This window comes from Erithacus rubecula, assembly GCF_903797595.1.
Source record: "Erithacus rubecula genome assembly, chromosome: 8".
Lineage (NCBI taxonomy): Eukaryota > Metazoa > Chordata > Aves > Passeriformes > Muscicapidae > Erithacus > Erithacus rubecula.
The window spans coordinates 5,988,009-6,009,922 of NC_136659.1; the positions used below are offsets into that span (position 1 = coordinate 5,988,009).

General features: G+C 38.5%; 1 protein-coding gene across 1 annotated transcript in view; it reads left to right on the forward strand.

The window, feature by feature from the left end:
• Window positions 1-21,914, forward strand: part of ZNF804A (zinc finger protein 804A) — a 139,697-nt gene that overhangs the window by 81,356 nt on the left and 36,427 nt on the right. The window lies entirely within an intron of this gene.

The following is a 21,914-nucleotide window of genomic DNA, read 5'->3' on the forward strand; positions in this document are numbered from 1 at the left end:
CATGGAAGAAATTAATTGGTGAATCTATTACTTGTAATGTTTTCTTTCCTCTTTATGGTAATTTCTTTTACTGATTTAGAGATGTTTTTGATAAGACAGTGGCAACCAGATATGCTGAATGTGTTTGTCCATAGCTGCAGGAAGATGAGCTGCATGCTACCTGCTAAACAAGGCAAAATATATTTATTTTTGTAGCCTTTGGAAATAGTCATTATACCTGCAGTCCAGAATTATGTTATTAGATTTCTTTTTGGACAAAGACCACTCCTACATCCCCTGTGGATGTGATGTTGGTAAATGGTGGTGCCCCATGAGTAATCTCAGCAGTGCAGGGACCAGTCCCAGGGATCCTGAGCAGCTGGATGCTGCTCTACACCTCAGCCACAATTTCTTGCTCTTAAGTAGAATGATGTGTGTAAATAGGTTGCAATTAATTCAGGGTGCTGGAACCAGCTCACCAAGATGAAATTAATCCATCAGTATTGTTTCTGAGCTCTAATTTATGCTCTGTATCCCTGTAAGATTTTACTTTGGTTGTAAGGCTTTGCATCTTCTTTGCACTGCCAAAACCTGCTTTTCACCATGTGCTCTGAGTGTTCCACTGTGTATCTCCTCTGCTTTGGTTTTGAGAGCTGGAGTGAAAGGCTGCCTCATCCTTCACCTAGCAGAGTTATGATTAGATTTTAACACATGGCAGGTGTCTCAGGACATCAGCAGATACATCAGTGTGCTCCTGGTTGAGGGCAGAAATAAAGAACTGGTTTTCAGCTGGAGAGTTGTGCCTGACTTTGCTGGCTATGATAGAGTCACCATCATTGAAGTGGATATAGATTGAATTTAGCATTTCAATACTCTGCAGTTTTTCCCTATGGCACTTAAACAGTAGGTGAGAAACCAATGTCAAGTGTTTAGCTGAATTACTTACACAAACAAAAAGTGTTATGTGAGCTGATAATTTTAGCTTGTATCTCTTTGAATAGGAAAAACTTTAAAATTGACATTGAGAGAAAAAAAGGGAATTTGAAGTGTTAATGTTCTGAAACACAGAGGGAATAGGTGGAGAGGGTATTGTTCCATGGAACTGGGATGAGCACTTACTTTCTGCCTGAGGAACAGGGTGTGAACCTGAGAGGGAAGTTTGGGTCAAGTCTTTGCAGAGCAGCATCATTGAGCAGAGCATAACTCATGTTTTAAGCACAAAGAAATATGCTTCTACAGGTAATACTACTGCAAAAATGTTAAATCAATTTAGCTGCTAAGATTTGCAGTTCTGAGTTAAAAACATGGATGTGAGTTTATACCTGAGGTTTTACCAGTTAGAAATATGCAGTTGGAGGTGGTTATTATTGCATTCATAAGCCAAGATAAATATACAAAATAAAGCACAGAAGACCTTGGTAAGGATCACCTGTACATTTTTCTGTATATGGGCATTAATGTATTTATTGCAAAATATAGGTGGATATTGTATTCAAGCAAAATTTTGAAATGAGACATTAAGCATATTCCCCAGGCAAGATGAGGCATTTACTAGTCAGAGGCTTTACTAGTCTCAGAAAAAATTCATCTATGCTCAGCAGGCTGTTAAAATAAAATAACCCCAGTTGCAAGGGCTATCAGGACATGGTTCTACAATTCCTATTTTGAGACAAGTGTTGTCTTCCAAATTTTTTAGTGTTGGTAGGTCAAGCAGATCTTTTGTGGGTTGCCAGAAATATTTTTAACAGACTTCCAAAGGGAAAATTAACAAGGTGGGTGGATTTATAAATAGAAAATGTAATGCATTCAGTGCTCTAAAATATTTTGTCTGGCCAGCAGCTACTGCTCCAGAAATGTGTGGGTGTTCTGTAGGTCCTGTCAAGTTACAGACACTAGAGAATCAAAAATACTGCCTCATCTCTGGGCTTGCTAAGGCAACTGAATCCCATTATGTCTTAAAAAAATAGTGAGTTTTTCTTGAAGGCAGAGAGGAAAGCTGCTCATTACACCCAGTTTAAAGGCAATGATTAATGCCTGACCATAAGTATCACACCTTATTATTTCCCATACAGCAGTGAAATGCCAAGCAGGGTGTTTGAAAATGTAAAACATGAATGAGAAAGCAGACTGTTTAAACTGTTTCATCACATGCAACTAGCAAATGCTACTCTTTGTAGACTGCTGTTTGCAGCTTTACTGATTTCTCAGAGTATGTGCTGCATATAAAACAGCCTTGGTTAATCATCATTAGAACATGAAAATGGCATTACAGTACTTTCTAAGCACTTTCTGTGACTTTTCTGAATCTTCCAGAAAACTTTTGTGACATAAGCAGAGGTGTAATTAGTTCAACATCAGATGCAGAAAAACAGGGGTAGATATTCTGTAGTTAAAGACCTTAAAATGTTTTCCACAAGCTGCTTCTTGTATATTACTGAGAATTGCTCAGCTGCATTTTAAAGGATGATGAAATCAGGGTGATGGAAAGCTGCTTTCTGTGTGTATCATTTGTATTCCGTCTGAATTTGCTACATTATTTATGACGCAGTCTTGAAATTACAGTGATCTTGTATGTAAGGAAGTCTGACATTGTAAATTCAGTGAAGATTTACCTGCCTTGAAAAATAGATGAGTAGATGAGTATTCATCATCATAAATATATTATATATAATCATAGCAAACCAGACATTTCATGGAATGGTGCTCAGTGACTCCAAAGTGCTCCCTTTGACTTGACTCAAGCAAACAAAATTGCACGTGTTCACATTGACAATATAAAGAGTGTGGGTTTTAAGAACTCTTAAAATATTGTACAGAGGCAGGAATATGTCAAAGATGGATATGTACTGTTTTTTAGTGGCTCTGTGGTTTCCATGTGCATTCTTAAAATGTGGAATTTATTACATCCCATTTTCATCTAAAAGGCAGGAGTGAAACACTTGGTAAACTTTGCTGCAGATCCTGGAAATGTGCAAAACACAAACTCTCTGTACACTTCACTTCCAATTAAAGTTATTTTCAGTACACATGCAGAACCAGGGGAGCCAGTGCCAAAACACAAGGATGGATCAAAATGCCTTAAACCTGGGAAAAGTGCTGTATAAAATATCAAAATGGCAAATAACACATCAAACGTGTCTCTGAGAGCTGTGACAACACACAGCATCTGACATGAGACTGGTATTCCTCCAAATACCCCAGATAAGCACCATTTCACATTTCTCCTGCCACCTGACCTTTTCCTGATCAAGAAATGAGTCCAGTTCCTCTCTGTGGGCTGCTGAACTCTGAAACTTTCACACTGGCTAAAGCACTCAAGAATATTTGAGAGAATATCCCTTGAGAGCAAAGGAACGTGACAATTCTTTCTGAGCTGTGGGCCTTGGCTGTTGTCAATGGAGGCAAACTCTGGTGCTCTGCAAGTGGTTTTTAAAAAGCTTATTGGTATTACATAGTGCTGAAATAGTATAATACTGATGGTATGAACATGTTCATATTTTCACAAAGGGTATAACTGCCTTTCGTTTGAATGCTTTTGGTAATGCTAGCTCTTTTGATAAAGGTAGAACCAGGAGCCTTTGTAGAAGAGTCAACTTTTGGAACCTACCAGGGAGCCTGTACTTAGTACATTTTCAATGTTTATAATGGGAGAAAAAAGAAGGGGGGGAAAGTTAAAAGTAAGAAGCACTAACAAGAAATTATTCCTAATCATATTGCTATTCCTGAGGCATAACAGAATTCTGGAAAAATCAAATTGCAGAATGCAAACCTCGGGTGTCAACTTGTCACTATGTTACATTTAAAGTGGTTATTAAAATCATTATGCTATCAACCTGTGAAGTTTGGGCACACCAAATATAGCAACCTGCCTAATTGCTCAGTATTTTGCAGTGAGTGAAAGAAAGGGAGGTGGGAGTGGAGAGAACGGTGTGTTTTCAAGGTACCCTAAAAGGCCATTTTTCCTGTGGAGTAAATTATGCATTTGTTGTTCAGTAAGGCTTTATTTTTTGAATATAAAATACTTTATTAGAAATGCAAGTGCCTCCCTGTCTGCATAGCTTAGAAATGGTTTTATTAAGATCTTCCAACAATGCAGCACAATGGATATTGACATGACTTGGGAGCTCTAATCGTGTTATTGACACTGCTCTTCTCTTGGGAAATCAGATTAAAATGAACTGATATTGCCAAAATCAGTGTCTAGAATACTTAGGGTCTGGTGTCAAAGTCTAATTTCCCATGGGAGTAAAGCTGGTGAAACTCAGCTGAACTTAGTCCAAGTTTGTATTTGTATAAGGAGCAACTTGATTCTTGATTATCATACTGCTGGGGACTTGGCTGTGAAAAGGCTGAAATGTGATTCCAGGATAAAACAGTAAATTACAGCATGCTACAGTAACTGCATAGAGCAGGCAATGAAAATGTAAATTTGGGGAGTGGAAGAAAAAGACAAAACCCCAAACGTTCACCAATTAGTTTTGATGAGCACATTTACTCCAAATGGTGTGTTGTCTTCATAAAAATGAAGAATGAGGAAAGAAAAGTAATTTTTCCAAATGCCATAAACTGTATTTACTTTATTTCTTTGTATTGTTTGTCTTCATTTCTTTAAAACTGGGATTTTTTTTTTTTTCCCCTTGTCCTACACCAGGCATAATATAAGGCTGATGATGCAGAGCCCACCAGGGCTCAGCTGGGATGTGGTAACTTCACCCCACAGCACCTGATGGCTCTGCATTCAATGAAAAGCCACTGAATTTTCAAGGTGCCATGCAGACTCAGTTTTGGTTAAGATCTGGAGAGCAGTCAGTCTTTCTTGCTTGCCTGCTATGTTTCTAGATTTAAAAAAATGGCAGAAAATTCAGCTGCAAACGCTGAAATCATTTACTGAGTGTATTTCTGCAGTCTGTGGATGTCATCCCCATCAAATTCTCCTATGAGAAAAAATATAAAATTTATCTTCTTTTTCTCAAATTTAATTTTATGGAGATTAGAGCATTGAGAAATGTGACTTAGTGGTTAGCACTCATTATTTTTTTTTCCTTTTGACTGACAATTCTTGCTATGTCACAATATGATTCATTAAGACAAGCACATACTCTGGTAAAAGGCCTGAGTTGAAGAACATGTGCATCAGGATAATTTGCTGAAGAAAATGTAGTTTTCCTCTGTTGAAAGTGTCTGCATGTGCTCCCTCCTTCCATCTGGCCATGGAAGTTGCTGGCAGTGGGTACATCCATAGATTTGTAAAGTGTTTGTTTGTGGAATGGAGTGATATTGCATTAATTAGCACAGCTATTACCAATGGCATTAGAGTTACAACTGCACTGGGAAATTCAGGCACACTGTCCAGTCGGGAAGTATGTGATTTTTTGATATTTTGTTTCAGGTCTCCCTGCTTGCCAGTAGGTTGGACTGGGAGGAGAATCCAATTAGGGATCCTACAGAGTATGAAATATATCCTTAGTTCCTTCTGTCCCTTCTATCTTTTTTTATTTTTTAATTGAGATACTGTTCTTTTCACTAAAGGCATTTATTTTTCCTGTCAGACTTTCTAGTAGAGTTGTTGTAATTATTAGTTGCACATTTCCTACAAGGAAATTTGATGTACTAGCACACAGTCCTTTTTGTGTAGAAGATTATCACCCTTCTATGAATTTATTATTTAATTTTGGCTTGTCTCTATTTAGTTAGCACATATGTAGAAAAGTTATTAATATACCCACTCATCCAAACAAATTATTCTGGATACTCTCCCTACTGCAATACGCCACCACAATTAATTCAAGCACATGTTCAAAAAACTCATGTTCTTATTTGAAGCTAATAAGATATTTGTAGCATCAACATAAACTTTTTTTTTTTTTTTTTCCCCTGAAAATTCTGTGTTTTCTTGGCATCTCACTCTTGAAGGCAAAATGTCCTTTTCTATGTGTTTGTACTGTCCTGGTCCCAGCAGATGGACCTTACTGCCATTCACTGTTACATCAATATAGATGTAAAATATTGTCATTAAGGAAGTGACTGAAGTAGCAGACTTTTTTTTTAAAGTCTCAGACAAAGTCAGCCCACAATGAATTTTAGCATTTGCCATATGACATCCATTTGAGAAAGCTGATTTGCAGCTTCTGTGAGTAGCTGTCAGAGATAAAGCTGCCCCTTTATCTCTCAGCTGATACAAAGCTTCATTCTAATACAAAAATCATGTGAAGATTATAATTATACAGAAGCAAATAACTGGAAAAAATATTTCCAATTTTCTTCAGAAGGAAGGAAAAAGAAATTTCAGGTTTTAAAAAATGGTGTAGTGAAAGAGGTGTCTGTGCCAATGTCAGGGGGGTGGAACAAGATGATCTTTAAGATCTCTCCCAGCCCAAACCATTTTCTCATTCTAAGTTGTGCCATGCTTATGTTGTTTCCATTAGTTTCAATCTTCATTTCCATTTGTTTTCATTGGTTTCAATCTTCATTTACAGTAGTTGTTCAGGCCAGCAGGGTTCCCTCTCTGTTCCTGTGGAATGAAGGCAGAGTAAGAGGGCATGGCTGAACTGAAGGGGGGTGGAGGCTGCATGGAATCAGCAGGCAGTGCTGCAGTGGCAATGAAAGGTGGGGCTTTGTTTGTATGGCCTGTTTGGGTCTATGAACCCATAAATTTATTGGGAAAAGGTTCCAATTCACTTCCAAGTGGGTGGTTCAGAGAGGAGTGGCTGGTGTGTTGGGGGGGTGGGTGTCTGAGGGTTCTCTGGGCTACTTAGTGCCTTTTAAAGGCTCATTTGTAGGAATCCTGCTGTATGTTGAGGCTTTTGACTTGCAGTGTCATTGTGATTTTCAGGCAGATGTAATTGAATTTAGCATCTCCTGCAGTATATTTTACCTTTTCTCCTTGTGCTTCTTAGAAGGGTTGGGATAAGGGAGAAAGAAAAGGGACAACAAATTACCAATTCTTTTTGCCAGTTAATTCTGTCTTCTCAAGTTTGGCTCTATCAGCTGTAATTTGACTGTCATGAAGCATCTCAAAACCTGTTTGTTTTGGAGTAACATATCTTCTTACAGTAAACTCTTCCTTTAGATTGAGCTTTCAAGATGCTTGCTCAGCCTCTCTTGAGCTTTGGTTGGAAATAGAATTCCTGAATAAATGTCCAGGGTGAGCAGAAGCTTCTGAAGAGTGAGTGTGGCTGTCTGAGGCAAATAGCCCAAGCTGATTATGTGCATCAGTTTTTTTCCACTGCAGTTGACCCCAACACATTTTGGGGCAGGCAGGTCCTCCTTGTTCCATCACTGCCATAGTTAAAGGCACTGGGCTGCCAGCTTGTTCCTTGCTGAGGTCAAACACATCAAATGGAGAGGGACATCAGCATGATCACATCTAAATTGCTTGCTGCACCAATTTCTAGCTGTGTTGTAGTTTAATATCAAATCTCCTGGTTTTCTTGCAGGTGTAAAAGACACGTGTGGGAGAAAAAATGGTGAGGAGTTAAGTTTTCAGCTGATTACTGGTCTGAACTTGCAGACCAGGGAGAGCTGTGCAGGCATGGATTGCAGAGCTCTACCATTTATTGACTAAATTCACTGGTTTAGAATAGAGTTATTTTTACAAGTTATTTGAAAGAAATATTGGTGATGCAGTAATACAAGCATACAATACGTCTGTGGAAACACAAAATACCTTTTCAGCAACATTTCAGAAAAATATCAGCATTTCAAGACAGTTGCATCATTTAAAATGGACTGTTGAGCTAGTTCCATAAAAATTTGGTGAGCAATATCAGTTGTCTGACTATAGCCTGGTGCTACATTTGTATATAATGTTAAAGCCCACAAAACTGCAGGTCTTGCCCCAGATATGTAATATCAAATTTTAAACAATAAAAAGGGCTGCTAAACTCAGAAAATTAAACTCAGGATAAACTCACTGAAGTGTTGTCTTGCTTTCTGTTTTTGTGCACATCTCATTGCAGGAGACTATTGCTGACCAAAAGGCTGTTTGTGTGTTAGTCTTACAGAAATCAAATGTTTTGCTCCAGATACTTCCTTCATATCTTGAGAAAGAAATGAGCAAAAAATTGTTTTTGAAAATAGGGAAATCATCTGTAGTTCCCCGAGACTGAGCTTTCACATCTTCACTAAATTTTAGGTCTCAACTTTCCCTGAGAAATCTGGTTCTAACAGGTGAGATTCTAAAATTCAGAAAAAAAAATTGCTTCCCAGCATAAAAGCTATGCAAATTTCTAAGCAGAATTTCATACATACAGAGCCAAGAAGGAAATGCAGACATTACAAGTTTGGTAATTCAACACATCCTGTTGATGGAGAATTTAGAGGGATGTTTTTTGCTTTGATGTATTACTGATTTTATCAGTCCTGATCAAATCTGTGATTTGTATGCTAAAGGAAGTTAGTATCTGTAGTTCATCAGCACTTTTCTTTTTCTAACTCAGTCTGCTCTCTTTTACTGAGAAGCTTTTCTTTGCTGTTAAAAATGGACTGAATGTGTGCTCTGCCAAACAATTGGAATAAGAGGTGGCTGAGAGAACAGCCCTTAGTTCTCCCCTGTTACCTGGATATAAATGACAAGGAAAAATCAGCTTCAATGGGCTTTAGAAATGTGTGAAATGAGGGAAGAAAGATTGCCAGGAGCCCTCTGTCATTTGGTTGGTTTGTGTTTCAGAAAAGCTGCTTGAGAGCCCGCCCCTGTACAGGCTCTGGGAAGCTGTACAGCTTCTTTTTGGGCTTTAATTAGTGGAAAGGTAAACTCTGTTTTCTGGGTAGGATTTGGCAACTCCTCAGCCTTTCATTCACACTTGTTTTCTGTTGCCATTCTGTAACAGAGCTGCAGCATGCTTGGGGCTCTTTTAGAACCTTGACAGAAGAAGTAACTGATGTCCCAAGCATGGCAATCCTCAGAGCCTCCCACTGTGCTGTAGAAAAAGGCATTTTTGCCACTTGTAACTTAAATATCAGAATCAAATGGCAGGACCTGTTGGGAGCCATTGCTTCAGTCTGAATATACAGGAGGCTTGATCACTGTTACACCAAGTGCCCTTGAATTTTTGCAGGTTCATTTTTCTAGGTACTCTTACAGTTTGTATTTGTATATTTTAAATAAGGAAATCTGTTCATCCCGAATATATCACTTATAATCAACTGTTGCTAATATATGTAATTCAGTATTATCAACCTGGAGCAAGTCCAATCTGAAGTGCAGTCATTAAAATGATGTTAAGCTACATCTGTTGAAATAAAATCTGTAAAATTGCTTTTCCGTGATGAAAGGAATAGATGATTTCTTTTTAAAGTACAGATAAAATTAAAGTTGCTGTTTGTATTCAATCTGCTGTTTTCACACTAAAACCCATGGAAAGACCACGCAGTAATCAACTGCTGGAGTCAGCCACTGCATAAGTGTAGCTTTTGCAGTACATCTTTAGTTTGATTCAGGTCAGGTGGGCTGAAATGAAACCATCTGAAGCCAGTCTCATTTTGTGTGGCATTTAACAAGTATGAGGTGGTAATTGCTGTCACTGAAGCATGACTGCTTTTGTAATGAATACTTTCTGCTGGCCGACAGAGGACATGGCTCTGTGTGTGTAATGCAACATGCTTTCATCTTAAAATAATTAGTGAATTTGCAGTTGAATTTATTGTTCAGTGGAGTTCTATTTCACAGAGGTTCTGGCTTCTAAAGTCAAATGATCAATGTTTGGTTTTAATTATGTAGCACTGGAGAGATCCTGTACACCTTTTTTCTGTAATAGCATTGTGCTTCCAAATAGTTCTGTGTATAATCCAATCTGGAGAGCAGAGTTTTAAATTGGTTAGTGAAGTTAAGTGCCAGCCTATCACATCACATTTTCTCCCCTGTGCTGCTCAGTCAAATCAGTGTTATCTGATGTTACAGTGGCATTAATGTGGCTCTCTTGCATTTAGGTGGGATTGTTTGGCTTCACCTTTGCATTGATCTTGCCCACTGACGATGCTGGTGTCACCTTTCTGCTCCTGAAAAGTCAATACCTTCAGCAGTAGATTAAGAGCTGCTCCCTCTGGCTGGAAAAAAATAATTGCAGCAGCATGGCTTTGCCTTCTGGTGCTCCTGTGCCAGCAGCAGGACTGGTGGGATGCTCGTTAATGTGTGCGAGGGCTGCAGAAAAGTTGTCAGCTTTCTTCTGACATTAATAAACGCCAACTTCTGTGCCATGATCCTCTGCTCAAAAATTCTTCCCCCAAACTCAACCTAGTGTTGAAGCTCTAAATGGCAAAATTAGAAGTACAAATGTGTATCTGCACATATAAAATCTTCCATTGGTGTCACTTTTGGAGAAGGAACAAGAATTGAAAGTCTAAAATTTAGTCGTCTTTATATAATCAGAGATTTTTTTTTAAACATTTTTTTAATGTTCCAGAGATAGGAACCCAAACCATAACATAGCAAGAAATCATAATAAATATTACAGTAATCAAAATAATAACAAACTTACAACAGAACAGAAAATCTTTGAAGTGGGGAATGAAAAACCATGTTTTGTAGGACAGAAGTGTTATTTAGCCTTTTTTTTTTTTTTTTTTTCAAGGACATTACTGTCTGTCTTTCTGATGTGGTCAGCTGCCCAAAATAAAGACTGGATCAGCTAATACTGGTGCCAGGGAGCTCTCAGATTATGCAAGCAGACATTTAAATATTAAGAATTTGCATTTTTACTTTACTGCTGAACTGTTTTGTCTACCACTTTTCTTTGTGGCTCTATTACTTTTAAAAGCTATTTAAAATGCTTTATTTAACAATTATTTATATGAAATAAAGAATACTATGATTAGAATCAGGTAGGGAGAGGAAAAAGTATTTGTTAATGGAAAATGTAAAAGCTTCATGCTAGTAAATATCTTACCAATTTATGAGAGAAAACGATGTAGAAAAGGGTTTTTAAAAGGTCAGTGAATTTCTATGAAATTGTTCTGTTCTCATTGCCTTTACAATTAAGTATGCAAGGTGGAAATTAAAAACTGTATGTTCATTGGCTGGATTGCCATTTAAAGCAGAAGTCAAATACTGGCCCCAGAAAGAGAAAGGAGTGAAAACTCTTGCTTCTTCCTACCACTTTTTCAAGAGCTGCTTTTCAGAGCAGTAATTTCATGTACACTGACTCGAGTTACAATACAGGATGTGTCCAGCAATGTGTGTTCTGTCCCCATCTGTTGGAGCTGGGTGGGGCAGTGACCCTGATCTCCTGGCACATATTATCTGCTAATGGGCCAGCTTTAAACCAGCTGGGGCAATCATCTTTATCTTTCCACAGCCCATCCTCCCTCCAGGAAGATATCATCTGCTGCTGGCCCATTCAGTGCCACTGTGGGACTGATAAAATTACATCATCCCACTGGGAGATGCTCCAGCCAGGGGAGCAGCCAAGCCTTTCCTACCCAGATAAAAACTGAGATTTTGGACACCAAGGAACCTTCTTTCCACTGGATTCCAGAGGAAAGCCAGACCTTCCCACATCATCCCTGGACCTTCAGAGGAAACTGCACCTTCTCCAGGAGCACTGCTCCAGCTGAACCACATCTGCCACTGCAGGAGGATGCAGCCACCATTGAATGGGGCTGCTGCCAACACCCTGACTGACTGACAGGTGTCAGCTTGGATTCTGACTCTGGCAGTGTTTGGGATTGTTCTTTGTAATACTGTATTTCTATTTTAATTTTCCTAGTAAAGAACTGTTATTCCTAATTCCCATATCTTTGCCTGAGAATCCCTTATTTTCAACATTATAATAATTTGTAGGGAGGGGGTTTACATTCTCCATTTCAAAGAGGAGCTTCTGCCTTTATTGTATGACACCTGTCCTTCAAACCAGGACATGCACCCCCTCTTGGCAAGGTGTTTCCAAAAATGAAGCAGTCTCCATGTAGAGAATGTATATATACACCATCAATATGATCTTTAAAGTTGAGTCTCCTCTAAGCTGGTACATGATTATTCCTAAAGGAAGTCAGCCAGGGAAAATGCAGAACTCCTCAGTGTCCTGCTGTGGCACAGGGTTTGCCTTCCTTACACCAAAGTGAAATCCAAGGGGAGCATCCCTGCTTGTGGGATGGGATGCTGGGCTTGCTCTTCATTTTAGCCACTGCTCTAGGTTTGTATTTCCATGCAGACAGATGCTGGATTGATTTGACCAAAGAAAGGTTTTCTTTTAATAAAGACAAAAATCGATACTTCAGCAGCTTTCTTGAAAATATTGAATAGAATTATTTTAAAAACCCAACGTGATGACCACCATCACAGCTTCTCTGTTTGCATCCCTTGCTCACTTGTGGTTACTGAGCTGGAAATCCCAGTTTTAAGTTTTCACAGTCGTGAAAAAATGTTGCAAAATCCTCACAAATTCAGGATGCAGAAAAAATTATTATAATCAACAGCTGTGTCTCACATTCTCAAGGAAAGAGTCCAAATAAAAGCAGGATATTGCTGAGCATTGATTCTTTTCTATGTGTTTTCAGCCTTTTTGAGGACAAATTTGTCATTCACTGCCTGCTAAAATCTGTATTTTCTACTATTATTGTTAAAACACTTTTAAAAAGAAAAGATTGTTAACAGCTGCAGCACCTGTTAAATTTTCATATCAACATTAAAGGGATGACTAATTTATTAATCTGGTTTAGATTAGAATGACATTTTCTTTTCTTTTAGAAGAAAAATTAAAATCCCTTCTCTGAAAAATTAGTGTTCTGCTCCAGGTTGCATGTATTGATTACTAGTGCTGGTATTTATTCATAATTAGAAGTTCAGTAGGCAAGAAAGACATTTTTTAAAGCTTGATCTAAAGCCTTCTGGCATTTTTATTTCATAGTTGTTTCATAATAACCCTTATAAGCCTGTAAATAGAGAAAGTGTACTTTCTAAAGAGCTGTAAGAAAATCAAATGGCCCCTACTGGTATTTGTGTGGTTTTCTAATTTTGAGCTAACCCACCTCAAAAATGTTGTGGTTCATACAGGAGTGTAGTCAGTCATTTTGCTGGTGCTTTGGACAGTCTAAAATATGAAAATGCAACTTTGATTACAACAGTATCTGCAAAAACCCCAGCCTGGAAACAGCTTTCTTCTCATTTTGATGCTAAAATTACAACTTTCTCTCCCAGAAAATAATTATTTCTTTTTCCCCCTCCCTTTCCTATTTTTTTTTTTTTTTAAATGTTACATGAGAAAGGCTCGAGCAGCCAAATATGAGAAAGATTAGAAAGAAGCAATTTGGCTTAGAAGGAACCATATAGATCGTGGAGGGTGACAGAAGCTGTCAGTATTGATTTTCTGCCACTTTCCTGTTTGACCTTTTGGATTGCAGCAGGCTCTCTTAAGAGGATTTAGCTTGTACCAAATTAAAGATATCACAGAACAATTGCTGACTCACATTGTGGAAGCTGGCTGAGCTCTGCTGCCATCAGCCCAGGGCCATGGTCATTACTTGGTTTAATGTGCTCTGGTGGATCAAGTTGTTTGAAAAGCTGCTTATGAAAACAAGGTTGATGATGATAAATGGAGTTGCCATCCACTTTATTTTCACACACGTGCATGTGTGTGTTTAGACACGTTATTTTAAACTTCTGCATGTGAAATTTGACATGCAAAGTGATCAGAATATACACCAAAAACTCTGATAAAAAATGCTTTAAATATACATCTATAAAAGCTTCGTTTGCATTGTTGAGGATGAAATTGGAACAAAAACTCTAAGTGCTTTGTCTTCATTTAACTCCTCCTGGCAGCAACTTGACACAGAACTTCACTGTGAGCATCCTCTGCTGAGCACCCTTCCACCCTGTTTGGAGGAAATAAATTGCTTGTCTGGAGGAGTTCAAATACTTTAATCTCATTTAACATTCATGAAATATTTTGCTATATGGTGGAATTCAGTTCGTGGAAGAAGTTATTTTTTCACTGGATGCCCAAAACACATATAATAAATATGGAAAAATAACAAATAGGTGAATTCCTTTTAATTGTTAGGACAATTTTAAGAAGCAGCATGTTATTAGGCAGCTTTTTGTTTGATAAAGCATGTGCTAGATTAATGTATTTTGAAATGGCACAGGAATATTGATCTGGAAGAGCTGCCTGTGCTGAGTGTTTCTTTTTAAAATAAATTTGTTATTTGTATTCACTCTGCTGTTTTCATACTAAAACCCATAAAAAGACCACACTGGAGTCAGCTATTGCATAAGTGTGGCTTTTGTAGCACTTTGTTAGCAGACAACAGCAGAAGTGGCAAACCCATGTCAACCTCAATTAACAGAGAAGCAAAGAATTTAAGAGTTTATGTATATTTCAATAATGTAGGGTCTAATGGAAAGGAAAAACAGGCTGCACTGTGAGGATACTGATACTCAGCATCACTGGTTTGAGCAGGCCATGCTGAGCTCTGCATCCAGACTCTCAGGTTGTTTCTTTTATAAATAGCCACATTCTGTTAATACAGAATTTTCCTGGTTTACTAACTGTAGCTAAGCTGGAGTGCTGTGAGTCCTGTGTCAGCCTCTGTGCAGGCACTCTTGCTTTGTCACAAAGGTGATTATCATGTTTAGGAATGCTAACTTGGCTTGCATTCCACTGATGAGTCCTGCTGGGAAGCCTGTTGTGCATCCAGGGTATGGGGGCATTTGTCTGCTGTTTGTTTCTCCAAGGCAACTGGAGTTCTAAAAAGATACCTTTTGGCAGGGCAGGTGTGGCTTAGGGACAAGAAAGAAGTGAATAATGAAAGGACATGAAGTATTTGTGTGCAAGAAATTGTTTTCTGTTACCAAATGCCTTGAGCTCACCACCAGTCCTGGCATCTACTCAATACCCATTTGTGTCTAGATTGTTGAACCATTCTTTCTCCCTTCCAGTCTTTTTTTCTGTCAGAAGATCCTTGAGACTCTAAATACTGATCAGTTCACAGCCATTTAGCAACTTCTTTTTTTTGGTTGGGTTTTTTTGTGGGTTTTTTTTTTTGGTCAGAGCACATGATATTAGGAGGTCTTGATTTTAGTTTTTTGATCATTGCAATTATTCTTTTGGCCCTTATGCTTTTGTTACTGCTTTGATTTCCCCTGTAAAAAGGTTGGTTGCTCTGGGCCATCTCTCAGTTGTTCACAACTCATGCATGCTGTTTGCTCTGGCATGGTGATGGAGATTAACTGGTTGCATGAATTGATTCAGATTTTAAGCAAACATATTTCCCCCCCTGTTTTTAACCTAGATCAGCTTGCTGGTTTATTTAGATAAACATGTGCTCCTGCAAACAAGTGTGCTGGCACTGAGCAGGAATGGCCAGGCACAGAGAAGAGGCTTTGCTATTGAGGAGGAGATACCTGTAAAGTACAACTTCAGCTTCTGGGACTCTCAAACTGCATTCTCTGCTCTGTTCAGAGACCCTAAAGCAAAAGGGATCTGCAGGCACTCCTCTAATAGGAATGCTCAGTGAGGTGCATGGAATATTTGGAGTTTCAAACCGGACCTGATGGATTTTGCAGTGTCCTGGTTTCTGGGAAAAGCCGACACGAGTGGATTAGCTCTGCTCACAGAGGGTTTGTGGTTCAGCATCTCCTTCCCTGATAGCTGCTCTGAGCCCTGCAGGGTGTGACAGATTGGCAGAAATAGTCCCTCAGACTCCACTCGGATCTCAGCCTCTAGTCCAGTCCTGAGCTTTTGTCAGGGCATATTGAAAATGCATTTAAAACCCAATTTCGTTGGCTGACAGCATGACAAGATGTCATTCCCTGCATTTTTGCTCAACTGCAGGGACTTTTGACAGCGCTCAGTGCAGAAAAACAGGATGGGAAATGGAAGAGTGTGACTCAGGGTGAGTCTAAATGTATCATTTATGCTAACGTGTGAGCTGAAGTGGGATATTTCTGAGGAAGCCTTGACTCTTGTGGATGCAGCTCATTTTCCCTGCATCTCTCAGAATGCAGTTAATGATCAGTGCTGGATGAGGAGCTGACGATCATGGGCACTGCTGCATCTCTGTGTGCTTGTCCCTCAGCAAGAGGCAGTGCTGCTGACATCAAAGCCACAGTCCTGGTGCTTTTCTGAGAGTCTCCTTGGCTAAAGGGAGTACTATTTACACTATTTAATTAGTGGCTTGTTTGTAGTTTCTTCTGTCTTCACTCAGAGTCAGGATTAAAAAACACGCAGGCAAATTTTCTCGTGTTCAGTCTTGGTTGTTTATTAAATTTTATCTAAAGTACTTCTAGGTACGAGTTCAAAGCAAGCAAAATGGAGGTGAATCCAGCTAGTTATAAGGTTTCTAAAGCTAAACAGTCCAATAGATAATTAACACCTATATTATTTATACTTTTGACCCAATAACCAAACTCTTGTGACCCTCAGTGTGACACTAACTGACCAAGCAAAAACTACTGCCTGAAACCATGGAGAAAGAAGACAGAAAGAAACAGCACTCAAAATCCTCCATCTTGTGCCATACCTATTACCACATTATAAAACCCCCAAATTTAAAACCCTTCACGATGTGAAATCACACACTTCTATTTAACTACACACACCTGATTTTAATTCCATCACTCAAATTTGGAATCCATCTCCAAGGCCTTAGGTCAAAAGCAGTGTTCTCCTGGGAGTCAGTGCCAGAAAGCACAGAAAGCTCAAAAATCCCAAGTTTCTGGGATCCAACATCCTTGGAAATGTCATTGCTTTTAATGGCCAGTCATTTTTAGGTATTTTCCACCAGCTTGTGGACATCAAACACTGGAGTTTGGATATCCTCATGGCTCTATTGGATGCTTGCCTGGGTAGGTAGACAGCAAATAGATCAATAAAAATGCTTTCTCATGCATTTTCTGTTACTCACACTCTCGGCTTCAGAAGTGTTTGCCTAACCATGTATCTTGGCTGTACCACAGTCCTTCATTTTCTCCTAATTTTGTAATTAGGAAAAGTATCAAATCAACCAAAATTTTTTCTTCTCCCCTATGGCCAGGAGGTGGAGTGAACTTCTTGCTTTTAGGCATGTATGAACCTTAGGTGGTATTTTCTCTTAAGCTTCCATTGTCTTTCTCTTTTATTGAAATTATTGTCTATCAGCTATTGGGCCATACTGCCTAAAGTCTTCAAAACTGAAGTATTAGCATTCACATAAAGTAGCTATTCTCATGAGTTGAATCTATTCAAAAACTTCTTATACAGGTGAGGGTCACAGCAATGATAAATGCTTCCTTTGCCATTTGTTTCTTACACAAAGAGTCAGACCAACTCTTTAAAACTCATTGGGAAAAGACATTTGCCATGGGATTTTGCTACTGTATTTAGCATATGGGCAGCTGCTTCACTCCAATATCCTTTCCTTTCTTCTCTTTTTTTTTTTTTTTTTTTTTTTCCCCAACCTGAGAGTATTCAGACATTTGCAGTATTTTTTATTATGTTTTCAGAGAGAAGGAAGAGCAGGCCCCTCTCATCTCAGAGATGCTGTGTCTGAGACTGCTGCAAGGTCACTCCTAATTTAGCTAGCATAGATCTGCCAGGGTAAATCAGGACCCCTGCAGGGCTCTTCTCATTGTCTGGCAGCTTAAAAAACAATCTCAGAAATGAAAGAACAGGATCTTCAAAAAATCTCTTTGTGCATTTGCAAAGCACTGTTCTTACAGTCTCATTTCTCTTTGCCTTGGTAGTGTTGCTGCTTTTTCACTTCGACCAAGCGTCCTCATCACACTTGAATACTGATTGTGAATAGGATTTTGAATCAACTCAAGAGTAGAATAAATCTTTAGAAGGATTTTTTTCAAGGACTGTTCTCCATGGCAAATTTAAATCTAATCCCATTTCCCATTAGGGCAAACTTTTTCACTGGGCTTCTGAGTACAAAGATTTATTTGCATTATTTAACGATGCCAAAAGAAGTGACGCATTTTTTCCCCCACTCTTATTTTGTTCTTTCTTTTTTTTTTTTTTTATAGATGAAGTGTTTTTCTGACTGTGATAACACTGAGGATTAATTTTAGGAAAATAAATATTTACTGCATCATATTGCATCATAACACAAATCCTAAACTCATATTTATTCATAATTAGACAACTGAAGGAGCTCAGGAGAGTAATTCCTAGTGGATTTTGAGGTTTGATGTTGTGGGGCTTTTTTTAACTAGAAATTTCAGCCCTGTACCATGTGTTCTGTTTAATTACCAGATGCCTGTGTAGGACATGGTTTTTTCTAGTGGGATAAACCCACACACATCATCATCAGCTGCATGCTGGAGTCAATTGTCCTGGTTTGCAGCTGGAATTTAAAAAAATAGCAAAAAATTATAAGCAAAAGCAGAAAAGAGAAAAAACAAGAAAAATGGTCTGAAAGCTTAGTAAGAAAAAAAAATTGCTAAAGAGGATCATGCTAAAAATCTTGCAGAAAAGAAAATTACTACAGTCAAGCATGACCAGCCAAAGCTAGGCAAGCTGAACACAATAATCACCAAGAACTTCATCCTGAAAATATAAGTATGGAAAATTTCAGGAGTAAGTTGTACCCTAGGTCAATCACATGCTCCAAATTAAATCTGTTTAATATAGGGTCAAATTTTCTGTTTCCCTGATGCCTTGCCCAACTTCACTGGCAATTTTTTCTAGACCAAAAGCTAACTCCACCAACTCATTAAAACTTGAAGAGCTCTAGAGAAACTTTTTAATACAAATTAATAGCAGCCAGTCAATTGGCAGTCAGTTAACCTGTGGTGAAATAAATAAACAACTTGCCCTCACCCTGTCCTTTGCCCTTCCTCAGGTGCTGGAATGCTTATGAAAAATGTGGTCATAACCCTTGGATTGAAGGCTGCCAGGCACAAACACTGACATCTGTTCCAGCATTTGGTGTTCATGCTCAAAAGGGGCTTTCAACCCATCCCCAGGGCTGTGAGTTCTGCAGGGTTCAAAAGCACTTCATTTCATTCAGTGTGTCAATGGAAGAATCAAGCAGAGGAACTCGATTTTCCCAGGGTCTAATGATGTTAGGCACTCACCTGTCAATTGAATTAAGTCAAGTAGCTATGAAAATCTTCAGACATCTACATGCCTCCTATCAGGAAATTAAAAGCCAAATGTTTTAAATCCCAGGGTGTTTTAAAATCAAAATTCTGCTCTAATTAAAGTGAGTGGACTATTTAACACAGAGGAGTAAAGGATATTAATACCAGGCTGCTTCTTTCCTTGCTTATCATTAAGCAGTGATGAACATTCAGTGAAGATAATATCTAGAGCTAAACCATCTTTCCTTTCTACAGCAAATCCTCCTTCAGTTCCACTCTGTCAGAAGATTAGTTGTAGAGATGTGGTTGATAAATTTTTCTTCGATATAACTAGACCCGTGTTTTTCCATAAGCACTGATAGAGCTCCTTCTTAATACAGCAAAAATATGTGGCCAGCACTCTCACTTAAAATCTGCCTGAAAGTAGGTTTTGTAAAGCGCTAGAATAAATAAATAATTCTGCAAGCCTGTGCCCAACAGTTAGTTTTAATGGCAGAAGAAAGCAATTGAGTGATTTTACGAGTCCCAGTTAAAAGTGATTATACACTATAAGTGCTCTAAGTAAGTGAATGAGACAGACAAATCTGATAACAAATTGCTGCCTCATTGTAAGCTTCCTCTGCAGTTAATTCAGTCTCACCATTGCAGGACTCTGTTCTGCATTGCTTTGCTCTGCACTGAGTCCAGCTGTGGCCCTGCTCTGGTTTATCTGGCTCCACTGAGTGCAGGGGCTGTGGGATTCAGCTGTGCATCAGTGGGTGCATGGCTAGCAAATGTGGTGTTGCAAAATCAGGATGACTTTAGGAAGCAAACAGCACTAATGGGAATAAATTTTGCTATTTCGTTCTAATTTCACAGTGTTATTTATCCTAATGCTAGGGTGTTTACCCAAACACAAAATGCTGTCTGTGTGTTTATTGGGAAGCTGAGAAACCAGTTTTATAATAATTTGCACATCTTCAATAGCATTCTCAAGTATGCATTTTCAGCAGAATGCTGATTAGCTCTCCCATATGTAATAAGTGTTTTGCTTGGGACTGGGTGTTTGCAGGTAATCTTGAGGAAAAAAAAATAGAGGTAGTGTGGGGATTTTTTCACCCTCTGATGTTCAGTTAATATAGAGTACCACTCCTTCCTCGTGCCTATCCAGTGGGATCACTGCTGGAAACACATTTACCCAAAAGGAGGATGTCAGAAGGGATCAAGGAAATAGTGTTTGTGGTCTTGTGAACTATATTTGCTATCACCTCCTACAGCTAATGGGAAAGTTTCAGGTGAGGTAATCAAAAAGACCCAGCAATTTTCTTGGTAATTGTTTTCCCAGTCAGTTGTCAGTCTCCTTACTGAAACTCCCTCTGCACTGCCTGGAAATGAATTTGTCAGGATCAGTGAGTAATTTGATCCATGTATGTAACTGCATTTTGCTTTGGGCTCCCCATCTTGATAAGGACAGGAACCTTATAAATAATTAGATTTGTTACTAGACTGTACTAATATTATTAATGTATTCCATTTTTTATTTATTCCCTCAACTGCATCAGTGGATGATGTATAGACTGCTTACGTGGGGGAAAAAAGTGCTTTGCAAAGATATTTAAAAAATTGTATATACCAAGTAATACCAAAATTGATAGCAGAGGAGATGTTAGTAAGTTGTACATTATATTCCACAAAATCTGCTTCATTGTGCTGTCTTTATAATACAAAGTCAATATACCAGAAATTAAGGAATCCTTTGTTAATTGTGCTAATGGATGTCACAGTTTATTAACTATAGGGAAGTGTACTCTTAAGCTGTGGCTGGATTTTTTTTGGGGGGTGGGGGGGGTTTGATAACAATATCTCTTTAGGCTTTTTTCTCATAAATATTCAAGAGTATTAGTTTGATTTTTTTTTTTTATGTCTAAAATATGATTTTGCTTTTTTGTTTTAGTTATTGCAACAGGAAAAAAGCTTTAAATATTTTTTTTGTGAAACAGGGTTACCCTGGAACATCTGTCAGGTCTAATGGGTGTTAATCCAGAGGATCAGACCAGAGCAGCCTAATCCTCTCTGGGATGACTACACCAGTAAATTATCCTGAAGAAGGGCTTTATTTCTGTAATATGTTTTGCTTTGCAGTGACTGCAGGCCTGACCTTTTTAAGTCCACAGTAAATGCAGAATAGCTTATTGCAATAAAAGGAGCTCACATCTATTTTAAAGTAAGAATATTCACACTAGTAATCACCATGGAATAGATAATGTATTTTAATTTCACATTCTTCCTTTTTTTTTTGTTTTGCTGACCATTCTGCAGGTAGTAGAAGTGCACTGCATAAAAATATCCCCTTGGCTGAGGCATCCAGAGTAATCTGTGAAAAGAGTTCAGCATTCCTGTAGTTTCCCTTCTTTCTCTCTCTCTCTCTCCTATAATGGGAGCACAAAGTCCAGTCTGGTTTGTGACAGCCCCTCTGTGAATAAAGCTTGCTTTTAATCCAATTTATCAGATGTTTGCAGGAGCATTTGCACAGGCTTAAGGCTTTGGAGGATGGAGGAGATGGATTTAGAGGAATAAAGCTAGCTGATAGATGGGATCACTTATTAGAGATCCTTCATATAAATTATGAAAAATAGCTACAGTGAATTATAGCCGTAGGCTTTCAGATAATAAGCCTTTCAGGAAAAAAATAATGAAACTAAGTGACACTCAGTTCTCAGTTTTATTACCAGGCCGAATCATAATTCAAACTTCTTTTAAAACTTGCAGGACGGTTTGCAAATCTTGATGAAAATGAGACCAAGCTTGATCATATTTAACCAGTTTAAGTGAGTTTTTGGCTGCTATTTTACTCCAGGAATATTCCTCTCCAGTAATCTTCCAGGTTATTTCTGTCTGCAGTCCATTGCCCACTGCTCTCAAGGTCCAGGCACTGTAATTTTCTACTGTCAGT